Source organism: Tachyglossus aculeatus, unplaced genomic scaffold (assembly GCF_015852505.1).
Source record: "Tachyglossus aculeatus isolate mTacAcu1 unplaced genomic scaffold, mTacAcu1.pri scaffold_124_arrow_ctg1, whole genome shotgun sequence".
Taxonomy (NCBI): domain Eukaryota; kingdom Metazoa; phylum Chordata; class Mammalia; order Monotremata; family Tachyglossidae; genus Tachyglossus; species Tachyglossus aculeatus.
In genome coordinates this window covers 425,322-444,308 of record NW_024044853.1, presented here as the reverse complement: position 1 = coordinate 444,308, position 18,987 = coordinate 425,322, and the positions used below count along the sequence as shown (strand labels likewise).

The 18,987-nt window shown below is 42.9% G+C and overlaps 1 pseudogene; it reads left to right on the top strand.

Moving 5' to 3' along the window:
• The first annotated feature begins 1,788 nt into the window (after positions 1-1,788).
• On the top strand, positions 1,789-5,519 carry LOC119922789 (annotated as a pseudogene).
• Positions 5,520-18,987: the final 13,468 nt, after the last annotated feature.

Here is an 18,987-nt window from a genome sequence, read left to right as displayed (position 1 = left end):
ACAAATAGCACAATTATTAAATGAGAAGACCCTGGGACTTCGTCAATATTTACTGTCACTCTCCAAAATGAGACAAGATCTATAATTTAAGTGCCTGTTTTCCCCAATATACTGTAAACTCCTCGAGAGTAGGGGTGATGTCTGTTAATTATGTTATACTCCCTGCACATTTTGTATAGTACCCTGTATATAGTAGGTGCTCAATAAATGCTATTAATTGATTGATTGATTGGTTTGTGAATCCCTTTAGGCAGACTACCTGCTGCAAAGACATATGATAACATCATTCTGACCTTCACAAACAGGAACAGTATTTTTGTTCTGCTATCTCTGACTAAAGCTTTGTGTAAAAGGGGAAATCAATGAATACAGAGTAGAAAGAAAATAAGGACCCAGTGTCAAAGCAAACTGTAGTATGACAATGGATATTCCAGTAAACTCAAACTCTCCTCTTATTTTCCTTTCTAGGAGAAACCATGAGCTCCAAAAAAACTATGGAGTGATAAAAGGGAGATAAATTAAATCCAATTAAAAAGTGTAGTTCTGTGGTTCGCAGAACAATACTGGTCACCCAGTGATGATATACTTGTAAAAAAATTAAGCAATTGATTATATTTAGAAAAGCAAATATATATATATATATATATATATAAATATATTCTGGTCTTAAAACCTTAAGGATATTGACACTGATATTTAGTGATTACATTAAATGCTAAGATTATATCAGGACCTCTTTCAGTATGTTTTCAGTCCATCCTGTTGTATATGAGGATTGAAAATACACAGTAATTATGTCTTTCTGTTTCTCCCCTTAGATTTCAAGAGTAGGGATGATGTCTTTCGTTTGTATGATACTCACCCTATCACTTAAAATAGTGGTCTCCATCCAGGAGGGATTCAATAAATACTACTGAAAGAATGTCATCAGTGGTGACCTATAATCCTCAGGAGTTCAATTACAATCAACCAGGAATGGTATTCATTCAGCTCTTACTTACTTGAGCTCTCGGGAAAGTACAATAGCGTTAGTAGATACAATCCCTACCCACAAGAAGCTTATAGTCTAATAAGCGAAGCAGACCTTTAAACATTTAATGGTTGAGGTAGCCACTGAGTATAAGGATATGTACATAAATGCTATGAGGGTGGGGATGTAGGCTGGGATTAAGTGTATGGCAGAGACAGTAGAAAGGAAAAATAGGGTGGTGGTATGCGAGTTTAGCCTAGGAAGGTTCCTGGAGATGTGATTTTAGTAGGGCATTAAAAATGGAGAAAGTGGTAAACTGTCAGATATGGATCGGGAAGAAGCTCCATGCAGGAGGGAGGGCATGAGTAAGGGGTTCGTGTTGTGCTGAGGTGAGAGTGAGGGATGATGAATAAGTGAGTAGTAAGTAAAGAAGCAGCGGTCCTAGAGGATAGAGAACATGCCTGGGAGTCAGAAGGACCTGGCTTCTAATCCCGGTCAGCCACTTGTCGGCTCTGTGAACTTGGGCAAGTCGCTTTATTTCTCTGTGCCTCAGTTATTTCATCTGAAAAATTGGGATTAAGACTTTGAGCCTTATGTGGGACAGGGACTGTGCCCAATTCAATTCCCTTGAATTGCTTAGTACAGTGCTTGTCATGTAGTAAACTCATAACAAATACTACCATTATTATTATTATGTTCTTGCTGAGGCAGTGAGAAAGCAATTATCTCATCTTGATGAATATATTATCGTAAGTTTTTGTTCTTATTACACTAAAGGAACATTTCAAAACAAAATGGCCAGAGGAAATTATTCCACCATGATGGAATTTGTCCTCATGGGATACTCGGATCATCCAGAACTTCAGCTGCTGCTCTTCGTGATGTTTTTAGTTATTTTTCTCATCATCTTGGTAGGAAATCTGATGATGGTTCTTTTAATCCAGGTCAGCTCCCAACTTCACACTCCTATGTACTATTTCCTCAGCCACCTGACATTCATTGATCTCTGCTACTCTTCCTCTATAGCTCCCAAGATGCTGTAAGACATTTTAAGTAGAAAAAAACTTATTTCCTTGGCTGGATGTTTTCTCCAGATGTATTTCTCAAGTGCTTTCTCCACTACAGAGTGTTTCCTATTGGCTACCATGGCCTATGGCCGCTACATGGTCATCTGTAAATCCCTGATTTACACGGCTTTTATGACCAAGAGGTTTTGTAAAGAGCTGGTGATTGAAGTTTACACCTATGGATTCCTGTACTCTGTGATCCAGACTGTCCTGACTTTCCAGCTCTCCTTCTGTGATTCCAACATCATTTATCATTTCTACTGTGCTGATCCACCACTTCTGGCCCTCTCCTGTTCTGATACTCTTGCAAAGAAGAATCAGCTTTTGATTTTCTCTTCCTTAAATCTCTCCAGTTCTATTTTGACCATCCTCATCTCTCCTATGTTTGCATCGTGGTTTCCATCCTGAATATTCCTTCTTTTAAAGAAAGGTGCAAAGATTTCTCCACCTGTGCCTCTCACCTCAAAGTAGTCACCATCTTCTGTAGTGCATTATTCTTCATGTACCTCTGACAGCCTAGGATAGGGGATTTCTGGAAGTACTATTAGGAGGTTTCTGTGTTTTACAGTCTTGTCATCCCTATGCTTAACCCTCTATTCTATAGCCTGAGGAACACGGAAGTGAAGGCTACACTGACAAAGTTTCTAGATGGGAGAGTGTCACAATGAATATATTTGGTTAATAAAATAGTGTTAACCTAGGAATACTTTATCTTAATAGTTAGAAGCACGTGGCTTAGTGAAAAGAGCATGAGCTTAGGAGTCAGAGGATGTGGGTTCTTATCCTGGTTCTGCCACTTGCCTGCTGTGTGATCTTGGACAAGGCATTTAACTTCTCTGTGTCTCAGTTACCTCATCTGTAAAATGGGAATTAAGACTGTCAGCACCACGTGGGACAACCTGATTACCCGGTATCTACCCCAGAGTTTAGAGCAGTGCTTAGCACATAGTAAGTGCTTAACAAATACCATAATCATTATTATTATTATTAATCTTTAAGAGACATCAAGAGCTAGGAAACTACAGCAAGAAGTACATGATTTCTGATTTCCCTAACATATCCACCATTTCTAGACCAGCACTTTACATGGTGTTTGACAATTAATAAACATTTAATAAGCCTCTCCCAATTAAGTTCTCTTTCCCCTGGATCATTTTCCCTTCTGCATCATCTATGCACTTGGATCTGTGACCTTTGACATTTGATATTCACTCCATCCTCAAACGCACAGCACTTTTGTACATATCTTTGTTATATATTTTTTATATTAATGTCTGTTTCCCTCTCTAAACTCTAAGCCCATTGTGGGCAGGGCATGCCTGCCAATTCCATTGTACTGGACTCTCCCAAGTACAGTGTTCTGCACATAGTATGCATTCATTAAATACAACTGATGAATAAGGAACATAATTATTAAAATCTTTTGGGATCTATATGCAAAGGGAGATGAGGAGAGAGAAATATTAACAAGTAGTTAGTCTGGAAATGCATGGTCAACAGTCATGTACAATTGCAACTGTCCCACAAACATGACTATACAGGGATTGAAAAACAATGCATAATACAAATGTTTAGAACATTGACAGGACAGAACAAATTTCCTTTGAACGCCAAATCCTGAAAGAAATGCTTTTAAATAGTGGAAACATTTCTGACTCATCTTCAAAGAAACAAATGTAGTCTTTGAATGCATCTACAAAATGTCCATATTCTTGTAGTCTTCAACTTAACAGATTAATATTTTCCATTATATGTTACTGTGAAAAATAAACATTTTCATAGACATTTTCATCTAATTAGCATTATGCTAAGAAAATGTATTTCCTTATTCTATGGGACTTTAAACACCATTTTCAGGATCTCCTGTAGTACTTTATCTCCTACAGGACTATCTCCATTGAATGCTATTATGGCAGTCCAGAACTCTCAAGTTATACTATAGTTCAAAGAATAAATGACTGAAATGGGATCTTGTCTACATCTGAGTTTAATCTAATTATATCACAGAGTCTCCAGAGGAATATATCAAAGCAATATTTTGCCTACTCCCTTTTATCTCCTCACCCAGCTTCTCTAACTTGCCTCCCTTTTCCCAGGAGAATCATTATGACCTAGTGCTTAGAGTATGGACCTGGAAGTCAGAAGGACCTGGTTTCTAATCCCACCTGCCATTTGCTGCTGTGTGAACTTGGGCAAGTCACTTCACTTCTCTGTGCCTCAGTTACTTCATCTGTAAAATGTGGATTAAGACTGTGAGCCCCATGTGATTAAGACTGTAAGACAATGTCCAAATGATTAGCTTGTGTCTACTCTAGTGCTTAGTACAGTGCCTGGCTCATGGCAAGTGTTGAACAAATACCATAAAAAACCAGGACAAGGGGCCACTGTTTGCCCTTACCTGCCAGTCTCACCTCCACAACATCACCAGGATCCGCCCTTTCCTCTCCATCCAAACTGCTACCTTGCTGATTCGATCTCTCATCCTATCCCGACTGGTTTATGGCATCAGCCTCCTCTCTGATCTCCCATCCTCCTGTCTCTCCACACTTCAGTCTATACTTCACTCAGCTGCCTGGATTATCTTTGTACAGAAACGTTTTGGGCATGTCACTCCCCTCCTCAAAAATCTCCAGTGGTTGCCTGTCAACCTACGAATCAAGCAAAAACTCCTCACTCTTGGTTTCAAGGGTCTCCATCACCTCGCTCCCTCCTAACTCACCTCCCTTCTCTTCTTCTACAGCCCAGCCCACACCCTCCGCTCCTCTGCCTCTAACGTCCTCACTGTGCCTCATTCTCGCCCGTTCCACCATCGACCCCTGGCCCACGTCCTTCCCCTGGCCTGGAATGCCCTCCTCCACACATCCACCAAGCTAGCTCTCTTCCTCCCTTAAAAACCCTACTGAGAGCTCACCTCCTTCAGGAGGCCTTCCCAGACTGAGCCCCCTTTTTCCTCTCCTCCTCTCCATCCCTCCTGCCCTACCTCCTTCCCCTCCCCACAGCATTTGTATATATTTGTGCAGATCTATTACTCTATTTTACTTGTACATATTTACTATTCTATTCATTTTGTTAATGACGTGCATATAGCTTTAAATCTGTTTGTTCTGACGATTTTGACACTTGTCTACATGTTTTGTTATGTTGTCTGTCTCTCCTAGACAGTAAGCCCATTGTTGGGTAGGGACCGTCTCTATATGTTGCCGACCTTTACTTCCCAAGCACTTAATACAGTGCTCTACCCATAGTAAGCGCTCAATAAATATGATTAAATGAATGAATTAATGAATTGAGCTCACTTGTGAAATTTCAGCAAATCCTTCCAACAGGTATTCCATAAATCATATAGCAGGTGTGGTACCAATATCCCTCTGTCCACCTTATCAAGACAGGTAACCCATCAAGAAGAAGGTGAACGAGATCCCCTCTTCTTGAAAGGTAAAATCTGCACCCGAACCTTTAGGCAAACCTACCAAGCCAGCTAATAGTTGTTCAGCAGAAGAGAAGGAATTTGACGTAGTAGGGAGAAGTGTGGCCTAGTAAGAAAATCAAAAGCCTGGGAGTCAGAAAGACCTGGATTCAAATTCCAGCACTGCCAGTTGTCTGCTGTATGACCTTGGGCAAGTCAGTTCACTTCTCTTTCCATCAGATTCCCCAGCTGTACAATGAGAAAAACTGTTCTCCCTCCTACTTAGACTGTGAGCCCCATATGGACAGGGACTGTGTCCGACTTAATTAACTTGTACCTACCCCAGAAATTAGAACAGTATTTGACACATAGTAAGCGCTTAACAAATGCTATTTTTAAAAAAGGAGAATAAGAAAGGACCATACAGAACATTTCCCTACCTGCTGTCCTTATTCCAGGTCTATTTCCTACCCATCTGAGGCAAGATTAGCTATTGTTGACTTTAGCCTTTATTCTTTAATTCCATATTACAAGGAGTTCTGAAGATCGCATGTATTTATTTCACATGTATTTTTATTTTATTTCTGAACCTTGTGAAATGCAGAAGTAAAAGTATAATTTCATTTAAATCAGTCCTGGAGATTAGAGCAGGGAGTCTCTGAAAGTTACTAGGAATGCGTAGGAGCAGGACATTTCTAATCATACCCTTTCCTCTACTTAATTTTGTAAGTGGAAATGGGGTTAAAGAGAGTTGGGAAGATGATAGAGATATTTTGGGAATTCAATGTTAATAATAATAATAATAATGGTATTTGTTAAGTGCTTACTACTACTACTACTACTACTACTACTACTACTACTACTACTACTACTACTAATAGCATATATTAAGCGCTTACTATGTGCAAAGCACTGTTCTAAGCACTGATAAATACGGTTGAATGAATAAATGTATACAAGGTCATCAGGTTCTCCCATGTGAGGCTCATAGTCTTAATCTTCATTTCACAGATGAGGTAACTGAGGCACAGAGAAGTTAAGTGCCTTGCCCAAGGTCACACAGCAGACAAGTGGCGGAGGAAGAATTAGAACCCACGTCCTCTGGCTCCCAAACCTGGGCTCTTTCCACTTAGCCATATGTGCCAAGCACTGTTCTAAGTGCTGAGGTAGATACAAGGTAATCAGGTTGTCCCACATGGGGCTCACAGTCTTAATCCGTATTTTACAGATGAGGGAACTGATGCACAGAGAAGTTAAATGACTTACCCAAGGTCACACAGCAGACAAGTGCCAGAGTTGAGATTAGAATCCATGCCTTCTGACTCCCAAGTCCACGGTCTTTCCACTAAGCCATGCTGCTTCTCATTCCTGATGGTTTCAATTTTGACAACAAAGTAGTTGACAAGGTCATTGAGAGTGTTGGAACACTGAGACTTCAGGAGGGAATTTAACATCTGGAATAGTTGTTGGGTGCAGTGACAAAGGGAGTCATGGGGATAAGTAGTGTCAGTGATTTGAAGAGAAGGCAGAGTTATTGCAAATACGAATATGAAGTGGCCAAAGATGGATTTCTAATGAACAGTTTGTGAGCCCCTTGTGAGACTCACATCACATAGCCATGGATTTTTCCCAGCATTTCCAGGTAAGTCATCACAAGGAACTTGAATCAAAGAGAGCTGGAGGCTTCAAAGTTATGTAATCATGGGAATGTTCCAAAAGCAGGTACCTCAACTCTCCTCTCTCTCTCGTTCTCTCTCATACATATGCACATACACACACACACACACACACACACACACACACACACACACCACACAACGAGGGTAGCATAATAATTATTGTAGCATTTATTAATCACTTACTCTAAGTGCTGGCATAGCTACAAGATAATCAGATCAGACAGCCTCTGTTCCAAACAAGATCCATTATCTAAGGGGAAGGCAGAACTAGCTATCTACTCCCCACTTTATAGCTGAGGTATCTAAGGAATAGAGAAGCTATGCAGCTTCCCCAAATTCACATAGCAGGCCACTGTCAGAACTGGAGACTGAATTCATTCATTCAGTCAGTCATATTTATTGAGCGCTTACTCTTTGCAGAGCACTGTACTAAGCGCTTGGAAAGTACAAGTTGGCAACATATAGAGATGGTCCCTACCCAACAACGGGCTCACAGTCTAGAAGGGGGAGACAGACAACAAAACAAAATGTATTAACAAAATAGAATAAATAGAATAGTAAATATGTACAAGTACAACAAATAGAGTAATAAATCTGTACAAACATATATACAGGTGCTGTGGGGAGGGGGAGGAGGTAGGGCGGGGGGAAGGAGAGGGAGAGATGAAGGAGGGGGTTCAGTCTGAGAAGGCCTCCTGGAGGAGGTGAGCTCTCAGTAGGGCTTTGAAGGGAGGAAGAGAGCTAGCTTGGCAGATGTGCAGAGGGAGGGCATTCCAGGCAATAGGGGGAGCGTGGGCCAGGGGTTGATGGCGGGACAAGCGAGAACGAGGCAGAGTGAGGATGTTAGCGGCAGAGGAGCAGAGGGTGCGGGCTGGGCTGTACAAGAAAGAAGGGAGGTGAGGTAGGAGGAGCCTAGGTGATGGAGAGCCTTGAAACCGAGAGTGAGGAGTTTTTGCCTGATGCGTAGGTTGACTGGTAGCCACTGGAGATTTTTGAGAAGGGGAGTAACATGTCCAGAGCATTTCTGCACAAAGATGATCTGGGCAGCAGTGCGAAGTATAGATTAAAGTGGGGAGAGACAGGAGGATGGGAGATCAGAGAGGAGGCTGATGCAGTAATCAAGTTGGGATAGGATGAGAGATTGAACCAGCACAGTAGCGGATTGGATGGAGAGGAAAGGGCAGATCTTGGCTATGTTGCGGAGGTGAGACCAGCAGTTTTTGTTGACGGATTAGATGTGAGGGGTGAACGAGAGAGCAGAGTCGAGGATGACACCAAGATTGCGGGCTTGTGAGATCGAAGGATGGTAGTGCCATCAACAGTGATGGGAAAGTCAGGGAGAGGGCAGGGTTTGCGAGAGAAGATAAGGAGTTCAGTCTTGGACGTATTGAGTTTTAGATGGCGGGCAAACATCCAGATGGAATGTCTTGAAGGCAGGAGGAGACATGAGCCTGAAGGGAGGGAGAGAGAGACCGAACTGAGATGTAGATCAGTGTAGAGATGGTAGTTGAAGCCGTGGGAGCAAATGAGTTCACCAAGGGAATGAGTGTAGATAGAGAACAGAAGGGGATCATGAACTGACCCTTGAGGAACCCCTACAGTAAAGGGATAGGAGGGGAGGAGGAGCCCGAAAAGAGACTGAGAATGAACAGCCAGAGAGATAAGAGGAGAACCAGGAGAGGACAGAGTCTGTGAAGCCAAGGTTGGATAGCATGTTGAGGATAAGGGGGTGGTCCACAGTGTCGAAGGGAGCTGAGAGGTCGAGGAGGATTAGGATAGAGTAGGGGCCGTTGGATTTGGCAAGCAGGAGGTCATTGGTGACCTTTATGAGGGCAGTTTCAGTGGAATCTATGGGACGGAAGCCAGATTGGAGGGGGTCGAGGAGAGAGTTGGCGTTGAGGAATTCGAGACAGCAGGTGTAGACGATTCATTCAAGGAGTTTGGAAAGGAATCGTAGGAGGGAGATAGGGCGATAACTAGAAGGGGAGGTGGGGTAAAGATGGGTTTATTTTAGGATGGGGGAGACGTGGGCATGTTTGAAGGCAGAAGGGAAGGAACCAGTGGAGAATGAGAGGTTGAAGATTGAAGTTAAGGAGGGGAGGAGGGATGGGGCGAGAGATTTCATAAGATGAGAGGGAATAGGGTCAGATGCACAGGTGGCCGGAGTAGCACTTGAGAGGAGGGAGGAAATCTCATCTGAGGATACTGCTGGGAAGGATGGGAGAGTAGTGGAGAGGGCTGAGAGCCGGGGGGTTGGAGAAGGGGGAGGAGTGACTTTGGAGAGCTCAGAACTGATGGAGTTAATTTTACTAATGAAGGAGGAGGCCAGATCTTTGGGGATGAGGGAAGGAGGAGGGGGAGCAAGAGGGGGCCTGAGAAGGGAGTTAAATGTACTGAATGACCTGGATGATGGGCATGGGTGTCAATAAGGGAGGAGAAATAGCTTTGTCTGGCAGAGGAGAGGTCAGAGGTAAGGCAGGAAATGATAAACTTGAATTGAACGAGGCTGGCTTGGTGTTTAGACTTTTGCCAGCAGTGTTCAGCAGCTCAAGCATAAGAGCAAAGGAGGCAGACAGTGGCTGTGATCCAGGGCTGTGGGTTAGTGGTACGAGAGTGGCGAAGGGAAAGGGGAGCGAGTGAGTCGAGCTGAGTAGAGAGGTTGGAGTTGAGAGCAGTAATCTGATCATCAAGATTGGGTAGAGAGGAAACGGAGGCGAGGTGGGGTGTGAGGCCCTCAGAAAGATGGATGGAGTCGAGAAAGCGGAGGTCTCTGTGAGGTAGTAATATAGATTTACAGGGGAGACGAGTGTGAGTGAGCAGGCAGGGAAAGGGTTATGATCAGAGAGATGGATTTCCGTGTTGCTGAGGGTGGAGAAAGTGCAGTGGTAGGAGATGATGAGGTCGAGGCTGTGACCAAGTTGTTGAGTGGGCAAGGTGTGGTGGAGCAGGAGGTTGGCAGCATAAAGGAGAGACAGAAGGTGGGTGGCAGAGGAGTCATCTGGGATATCCATGTGTATGTTGAATCTCCGAGGATCAGAGTGGGCAATGAAAAGGAGAGAAGGAAGGTGAAGGAAGGAAGGAAGGTGTCAAAATCGTTAAAGAAGTTGGAGGTGGGGCTGGCAGGAGTGGTAGATGATGGCTACAAGAATCCGGAGGGTGTGGTAGAGGTGATTAATGTGGGCTTCAAAGGAAGGGAAGGAAAGGGAAGGAGGAGGAGGGATAGTGTGAAAGCAACATTGAGGGGCAATAAGGAAACTGACACCTCCTCCTTTTCGGGTGAGTCTGGGGGAGTGGGAGAAGAAGAGGCCTCCACTGGAGAGAGCAGCAGAAGAGACCGTGTCGTCCAGAGACAGCCATGTTTCAGTTAGGTCGAAGAGGAGTAGAGAGCTGGAAAGGAATAGGTCCAGGATGAAAGGGAACTTACCTGTAATGGAGCGTGGGTTCCAGAGGCCACACTTGGCAGCAGCTGTAGAGGGAGATGAGGGAGGCGGAAGGGTGCGAGGGGTGGGGAGGGTTTGGATTGGGATGAGTTGGTGGGGGCCTGGGCAGGGAGAGTGGGAAGAGGGGTGGCGATGAGAAAGGAGACCTGGGATGGGGTGGAAGCGGGGAGGGGTGGAGGTAGGGGTCTGGGAGGGAGGAGGTGAGGGTTGGCGCTGGTACAGAGTGATCCTGGGTACGGGGTGAGGGGAAGGGGTGGTGGTGGAGGAAAGGGAGAGAAAGAGCTGGGTGGGAGAGGGGAAGGAGAAGGTGAGGAATGGGAATGGCAGTTGGGAGCAATCTCTGAATCTCCTGGATCTGTCCATTTCCAGGCTCAGACTCTTCCCACTAGACTATGCTGTATTCCCAGCCAAATTCCTGAGGGAAGCTTCCTATTGGCTGAATAATCTCTGAGGCTCACTCAAACACACTGGCATTCAGCTCACATGTTCTTTACTGAGGGCCTATGGTCCTTTACCTTTTTCCTGAGAGGACCACCTACAGGATTCTTGACTTTCCTCCAGAGCAGGGTCCCAGTAGGTCTAGTGTCTCTGGTATGGGGGCAGACCATCGTTGGGTTCTTGATGACCCCCCAGCTCTTCCTTGATCCTGATGTCATGGAACAGGAGTACGTGCATCATCCAAGTATCTGAGCTAACTTCCACTCCGAGCTCTGACATTCAAATGAGGTACTGAGTTCTCTGTGCTGTCTTGCTGGACCATTTTTTTGGCATTTGTTATGTATTTATTATGTGCCAGGCACTAAACTAAGCACTGGGGTAAATACAGGATAACTCGGATGGACACACTGCATGTCCCAAATGGGATTCACAGTCTTAATCCCCATTTTGCAGATGAGGTACCTGAGGCTCAGAGAAGCCTCTTGATAAAATCCTTGAAAGCAAAAGTGAAAGCTATCACCACCCATCTCCTTATTGTTCTCTCTAAAACAGTTCAGCTTCTCCCAGGTACACAAATACATGCACCCTCAATCTATACAGCAATCTAGATAGTAGGCAGTGTGGTATAATGGTTAGAGCACAGGCCTGTTCTCTAGGACCTAGGTTCTAATCCTCATGCTGCCACATGTCTGCTGTGTGATCTTGGGCAAGTCACTTAACTTCACTGTGCCTCAATTCTCTCATCTATAAAGTGGAGATTAAGAGTGTGGGCAGGATTGTCTCTCTTTATTAATAAATTGTATTGTCCAAGCTCTTGGTACTGTACTCTGTACACAGTAAGCAGTCAATAAACACCACTGATTGATCAACTGATTGACAGTTCCTCTGGTGTTGTAACAAGTCCAGAAAACCATCCTGGCCCCCTGCCTGATCCTTGGAGATGCCAAAGGATCTGGTAGCTGGGAAATTTAAAGCTGAAGGGGAGAAGGGACGGAGGACCCAGTATCATCACAATTACCACCACAAATGCAACCATGTACAGTTAACAGGATCTGGAAATGCACCATGTTCACAAAATCAGAAGCAGTGTTATTGAGCACTGGATTATCTTTCTACAGAAATGCTCTGGACATGTCACCCCCCTCCTCAAAAAACCTCCAGTGGTTGCCTATCATCCTTCGTATGAAACAAAAACTTATCACTATTGGCTTCAAAGCGCTCCATCACCTTGCCCCCTCCAACCTCACTTCCCTTCTCTCCTTCTCCAGTCCAGCCTGCACACTCTGCTCCTCTGCTGCTAACCTCCTCACTGTGCAAATGAGTGTTCTCACCTGTTCTGTCGTTGGCCCCTGGCCTACGTCCTACCTCTGGACTGGAATGACAACCCAAAACACGTCTAACAAACTAGCTCTCTTTCCCCCTTCAAAGTTCTACTGAAAGCTCACCTCTTCCAGGAGGCCTTCCCAGACTAATCCCCCCTTTTCCTCTGTTCTACCCACTCTCACTTGTGCATATATGGACATATTTATTATTCTATTTATTTTATTAATGAGATATATATGTATAATTCTATCTATTTTAATGCTATTGATGCCTGTCTACTTGCTTTGTTTTGTCATCTGTCTTCTCTCTTCTAGACTGTGAGCCGCTTGTTGGGTAGCAATTGTTTCTATCTGTTGTCAAATTGTACTTTCCAAGTGCTTAGTACAGTGCGCTATATACAGTAAGTGCTCAATAAATACGATTGAATGAATGAATGAGCACTAAGTCTAGGCCTTAGAAAAATTGAAAGATACATACCACTCCTCAAGTTGCTTACAATGGGGTAAGATTATGTATCCTTCCCTTTGCTTAAAACCACAGAGGGCCACTTCTCCTCTAGGCTGTAAACTCGATATGGGCAGAGAATGTGTCTGTTCATTGCTAGGTTGTACTCCCCCAAGAGCTTAGTATAGTGTCATGCACACAATAAGCACACAATAAATACGATTGAATGAAATATGCTTGAGTGAATTCACATAGTTCTGGGCTTCTCGATCGGGAGTAATAGGACTCAACATACGATTGATTATATATTGGGTTGGGAACGGGTAACTTCTTTGTTTTGAACCCCTTAAACACTTAGTACAATTCATTCATTCACTAGATTGTATTTATTGGGCGCTTAATGTGTGCAAATCACTGTACTAAGTGCTTGGTTTAGTACAATATAACAGCAAAACAGGCACATTCCTGCACATGATGAGCTCTAAGTTTAGAGGGGGAGACCGACATTAATATAAATAAATAAATAGACAAATGAATAAATTACATATATGTACAGATAGTACAATGAGTGTTTGCTCATTTAATACCCCTTCTCCTACTATTACTACCACCTGTTCAAGCACAGAATCACTCCTGTATAATCACATAGGGTGTTGCCATGTCCTCTACTCTTTCCCAGGTCACCTTTCTGAGACACATTAAGAAGTCCATTCAGGGTGAGGGGAGGAAGTGGGGCAAGGATCACTGGTAACAAGTGCCCTCTGCCTCTCCCAGCCATACTCCCAAATGTCTTTCCCTGCTAATGTGCCAAACGCTAATCACATAATGTCCTGGCACAGGCACAGGGCAGAAATTGCAAGCCCTGCCTCACCTGTTTATGGAATGTCTTCTTAGGTGTCGCTCTAAAATACTCATTTTTTCTACCACCCTCATGGCAGAATCAGGTTCAATCAATCAGTCAATCAATCGTATTTATTGAGTGCTTACTGTGTGCAGAGCACTGTATTAAGCGCTTGGGAAGTACAAGTTGGCAATATATAGAGACAGTCCCTACCCAACAGTGGGCTCACAGTCTGAAAGAGGGAGACAGAGAAGAAAACCAAACATATTAACAAAATAAAATAAATAGAATGAATATTTACAAGTAAAATAAATAAATAGAGTAATAAATATATACAAACATATATACATATATACAGGTGCTGTGGGGAAGGAAAGGAGGTAAGATGGGGCGATGGAGAGGGCGGCGAGGGGGAGAGGAAGGGAGGGGCTCAGTCTGGGAAGGTCTCCTGGAGGAGGTGAGCTCTCAGTAGGGCCTTGAAGGGAGGAAGAGAGCTAACTTGGCGGATGGGCAGAGGGAGGGCATTCCAGGCCCGGGGGATGACGTGGGCCATGGGTCGACGGCGGGACAGGTGAGAACGAGGCACGGTGGGGAGATTAGTGGCAGAGGAGCAGAGGGTGCGGGCTGGGCTGTAGAAGGAGAGAAGGGAGGTGAGGTAGGAGGGGGCGAGGTGATGGAGAGCCTTGAAGCCGAGGGTGAGGAGTTTCTGCCTGATGCGCAGATTGATTAGTAGCCACTGGAGATTTTTGAGGAGGGGAGTAACATGCCCAGAGCGTTACTGGACAAAGACAATCCGGGCAGCAGCATGAAGTATGGACTGAAGTGGGGAGAGACACGAGAATGGGAGATCAGAGAGAAGGCTGATGCAGTAGTCCAGACGGGATAGGATGAGACCTTGAACGAGCAGGGTAGTGGTTTGGATGGAGAGGAAAGGGTCGAGGTTCATTTTTCTTCATTGGACAAAGCTCCAGGAATTATAGACTATAGCACCGCTAGACACTAAGCTCGTTGAAGGAAGGAAATGTATCTGTTTATTGTTATAATGTACTCTCTCAAACGCTTAGTACAGTGCTCTTCACACAGTAAGCATCCAAGAAATATGATAGACTGACCTACTGGCACTGCTCCTGTATACTTCACATATTGGGATCTGGTAGGCTGATACAATTAGCAACATATACAGTGCTTAAACAATGCTGAACAGAAAGCAGTAAGTGGACTGTATTTTATTAATACAGCAAAATCTCTATGACCGAGATGTAGCAAAGGCCTCACATATTTCCATTTCTAAAAATGAGAAATGATATTTAAAATTGAAGTATACTATAAAATTTACACCAGTTTAATCTGATAATTCTAGGGATTTCATCATTCATTTATGATTCCTATTTCCCCCAGTTGTTCAGTACTTTATGCTAAAACCAGAGAGAGGACTCTCTAATACAACATCTAATCTATGACTTCTAGATTGTTGTCTACCTTACAGGAATAGGATACAAGCTATTCGTTATTGTTAAATTTTACATTTTTCAACTCTAAATGATTTCAACCTGAAACTGGGCTGATCAATTTTGGAAATTTCAAATATTCATTATTAAGTGATTCATTTTCTGTGCTAGATTTCGTGACATCCTGAATCTCCTTTCTTAATAGAAGAAAAAATAACTAAAAAAGAATAGCTAGCTAAGCTAGTTAGCTGACTCAAAGCATGGTTAAGAAATTAACACTGAAGTTGCTGTGACTTTGTCTAGTGAAAAGAAATAAAAGCTAACTGGCCTTTCAAGATGGAAAATTTCTTCTCCTGGGCTCCCACCTATGGCTCCCTATATAGTTTATTTCTCTCTTGACTGACAGGTTTAATCTTAAGTGTGTTACCGAAGACTTTGTCTTTATCAAACACTTAGTACAATGCTCTGAGCACAGTAAGAATGCAATAAATGCAATTGATTGATTTTGTATATGGAAAAGCCTTCCCAGAAATCTCTCCAGCCATTACTAATTCACAAAAGGTCAATTTAATGCCACGAATTTCACTACCTCTTCTTTGAGAACTTGACCAAATTTTCTAGTCTTGTAAAAACTGATCTCATTAACTATATTTTTTCCTTTATTTTCTGTCCTATTGTAAGTAGAATCCTAAGTAGAACTTGGAAAAGAAATGATTGAAGGTATGCTCCTAATGGACAGGGACCATATCAGTCAACCCTACAATATTGTACTCTCCCAAGTACTTAGTAAAGTGCTTTGCACACAGTCAGCACTCAATGAACATGATTGGTTGATTTTTAATTATGGTATTTATTAAGTGCTTACTGTATGCCAGACCTGGTAGTAAGCACTGGGATTGATATAAGATAATTACGTGGGACATAATCCCTGTCCTAGGTAGTGCTCACAGTCTCAATCCTCCTTTTACATATGAGGTAACAGAGGCATAGAGAAGTTAACTGTTTTGCCCAAAGTCACACAGCAGACAGGTGGTAGAGCCAGGATTATAACTCAGGTCCTAGAGGAGCACTGCGGTTTAGTGGATAGAGCAAGCCAGGAGTCAGAAGTTCCTGAGTTCAAAACCTGGCTTCACCACTTGTCTGCTATGTGGCCTTGGATAAGTCACTTAACATCCCTGTGCCTCATCTGTAAAATGGGGATTAAGACTGTGAACCCCTTGTGGGACAGGGACTGTGTTCAACCTGATTAGCTAGTGTCTACCCCAGTGCTTAGTATAGTACTTGTAACATAGTAAGTGCTTAATAAATCCCTTAAAAAAATCGAAGTGTTCCTTCTGACTTCCAGGCCATTGCTCTATCCAGTAGGCCATGCTGCTTCTCTGATTGATTCATTGATTCCATCCTCTTTTTTTAGCCAAAGTATTAATAAGAAAAAAAAATTCTTACCTGACAGATTAAACACCGGAGCCCAATAGTGTCAGCCTAAGCCTGTAAAGCATGAGCTCCTGCAATCTTCTTAAATTAAGCTTGATTGTTGGCATCTTAACAATGCTGATGTCAGCAGTTAGGATGGACAGCAAAGAAAGCCTGAGGTGCCTTTTTAAGATAAACAGAGAGTGAGTCCAGGAAATATGTTTTTATGCAGTTAGAAGAAAGAGAAATCAGAAATTAATTCTGCTAAAGGATTCTTTAGCTCCCAGTTGCTTTCCATGGAAGTCTCTAATTGGGCTAGTTCATTACTCATAATTATTTGTGGTGTAATTACAAGTTTTATGATCTGGTGAACTTAGCATCCTCTGAAAACCTGACTTTTAATTATGCTCAATGTAGAGCCAAGGAAGTGCAAGGAACAGTTTGTTTGGAAGGATAGGTTAATGGCAGAAGCACTGGATTAGGAGCTAAGGGTTTTGATTCTGCTGTTGAAGGGTTCAGTGATCACACCTGAACAGATGGGACGAGGTTAACGTTGCTCTGCACCTCTGTAGATTTCGTGAGAAAAGTTATATAACACTTTTTCACAATATGGGCTCCTTGGAGGCAAGTGTTCTTGATAGTTGGAAAACATTGTTGTCTTCATAGGAAAATCAAAGGAAACTAGGGATAGCATTGTCCAACCTCAAGAGGGTATAGTTTAAAAATACCTTCTCTATTGCCTCCTCACCATATGATGAGAGAATTCTACAATTCCATAGCCAGAAGAGAAACCAAAGGGTCCACTTAGTCAGTCCCCTGGTTTTGCACACTATAACTCTGAAACCACTCTGGTAAGGTGAGAATTCATTGTATTTTTAGAGGCCTTGAGAATAGGTCGGTCCCTAACAGTACAAAAATACCAAACATTGAATCACATAATAATAATAATAATAATAATAATAATAATAATAATAATAATAATAATTATTATTATTATTATTATTATTATTATTATTGCTGGGGTAGACACAAGGTAAGCACAGGCCTGGGAATCAGAAGGTCACAGGCTCTAATCCCAGTCCTGCCACATGTCTGCCGTATGACCTTGAGCAAGTCACTGCACTTTTCTGGGCCTCGGTTCCCTCATCTGTAAAGTGGGGAATGAGATTGTGAGCCCCACGTGGGACAGGGACTGTGTCCAACCCGATTTACCTGTACCACCCAGCGCTTAGTACAGTGTTTGTCACACAGTAAGCGCTTAACAAATACCACAATTATTATTATCATTATCAATCCCCGTTTTACAGATGAGGTAGCTGACACACAGAGAAGTTAAGTTTCTTGCCCAAAGTTACACAGCTGATAAGTGGCAGAGCTGGGATTAGAACCCATGACCTCTGACTCCCAAGCCTCTGCTCTTTCCACTAAGCCATGCTGCTTCTGTGCATATGATGTCATGTGATTTCATAGGCATTATACCGGAGAAACGGTGTAATGTGATAAGTTTGTTATAGGTAACCAACTCAGTTATATGTATTCTCTCATGCACTTAGAAGAAGCATGATGTAGTGGAGAGAGCATACGTCTGGGAGTCAGAAAGAAGGTCATGGGTTCTAATTCCAATTCTGCCACTTGTCTGCTGTTTGACCTTGGGCAAGTCACTTCACTTCTCTATGCCTCAGTTAACTCATCTGTTATAATAATAATTATATTATAAATTATTTTAATTATATTTATTCATTATTATTACAGTACTTATTAAGTGCTTACTATGTCCCAAGCACTATTCTAAGCACTGGGGTAGATACAATGTATTCAGGTTGGACACAGTACCTGTCCCATGGGAGGCTCACAGTCTTAATTCCCATTTTACAGATGAGGTAACTGAGGCACCAAGAAGATAAGTGAGTTACCCAAAGGCACACAGCAGGCATGTGGAAGACCTGGTATTAGAACCCGGGTCCTCTAACACTCAGACCCATGATCTTTCTTCTAGATCATGCTGCTTCTATAAGCTCAAGGCACTTCCTGAGATGTTTTGCAATAACTGTGGATTGAGGATTATTAATCAATCAAACAGTTGGATTTATTGAGCACTTACTGTGTGCAAAGCACTGTGCTAATGACTCCAGAGAGCATAAAACAAAAGAGATGGTAGACATATTGATGCCTGTTTACTTGCATTGATGTCTGTCTCCCCACCTCTAGACTGTGAGCCCAGTGAGGGCAGGAAATGTCTCTTTATTCATTCATTCAATTGTATTTATTGAGAGCTTATTGTGTGCAGAGCACTGTACTAAGCGCTTGGAAAGTACAATTCGGTAACAGAGACAGTCCCTACCCAACAAAGGGCTCAGAGTCTAGACGGGGGATACATACAGTCAATACCATCAAAATAAATAGGATTATAGATATAGTCTCTCTTTATTGCTGTATTGTTGGGTAGGGATTGTCTCTGTTGCTGAATTGTACTTTCCAAGCACTTAGTAAAGTGCTCTGCAAACAGTAAGTGCTCAAT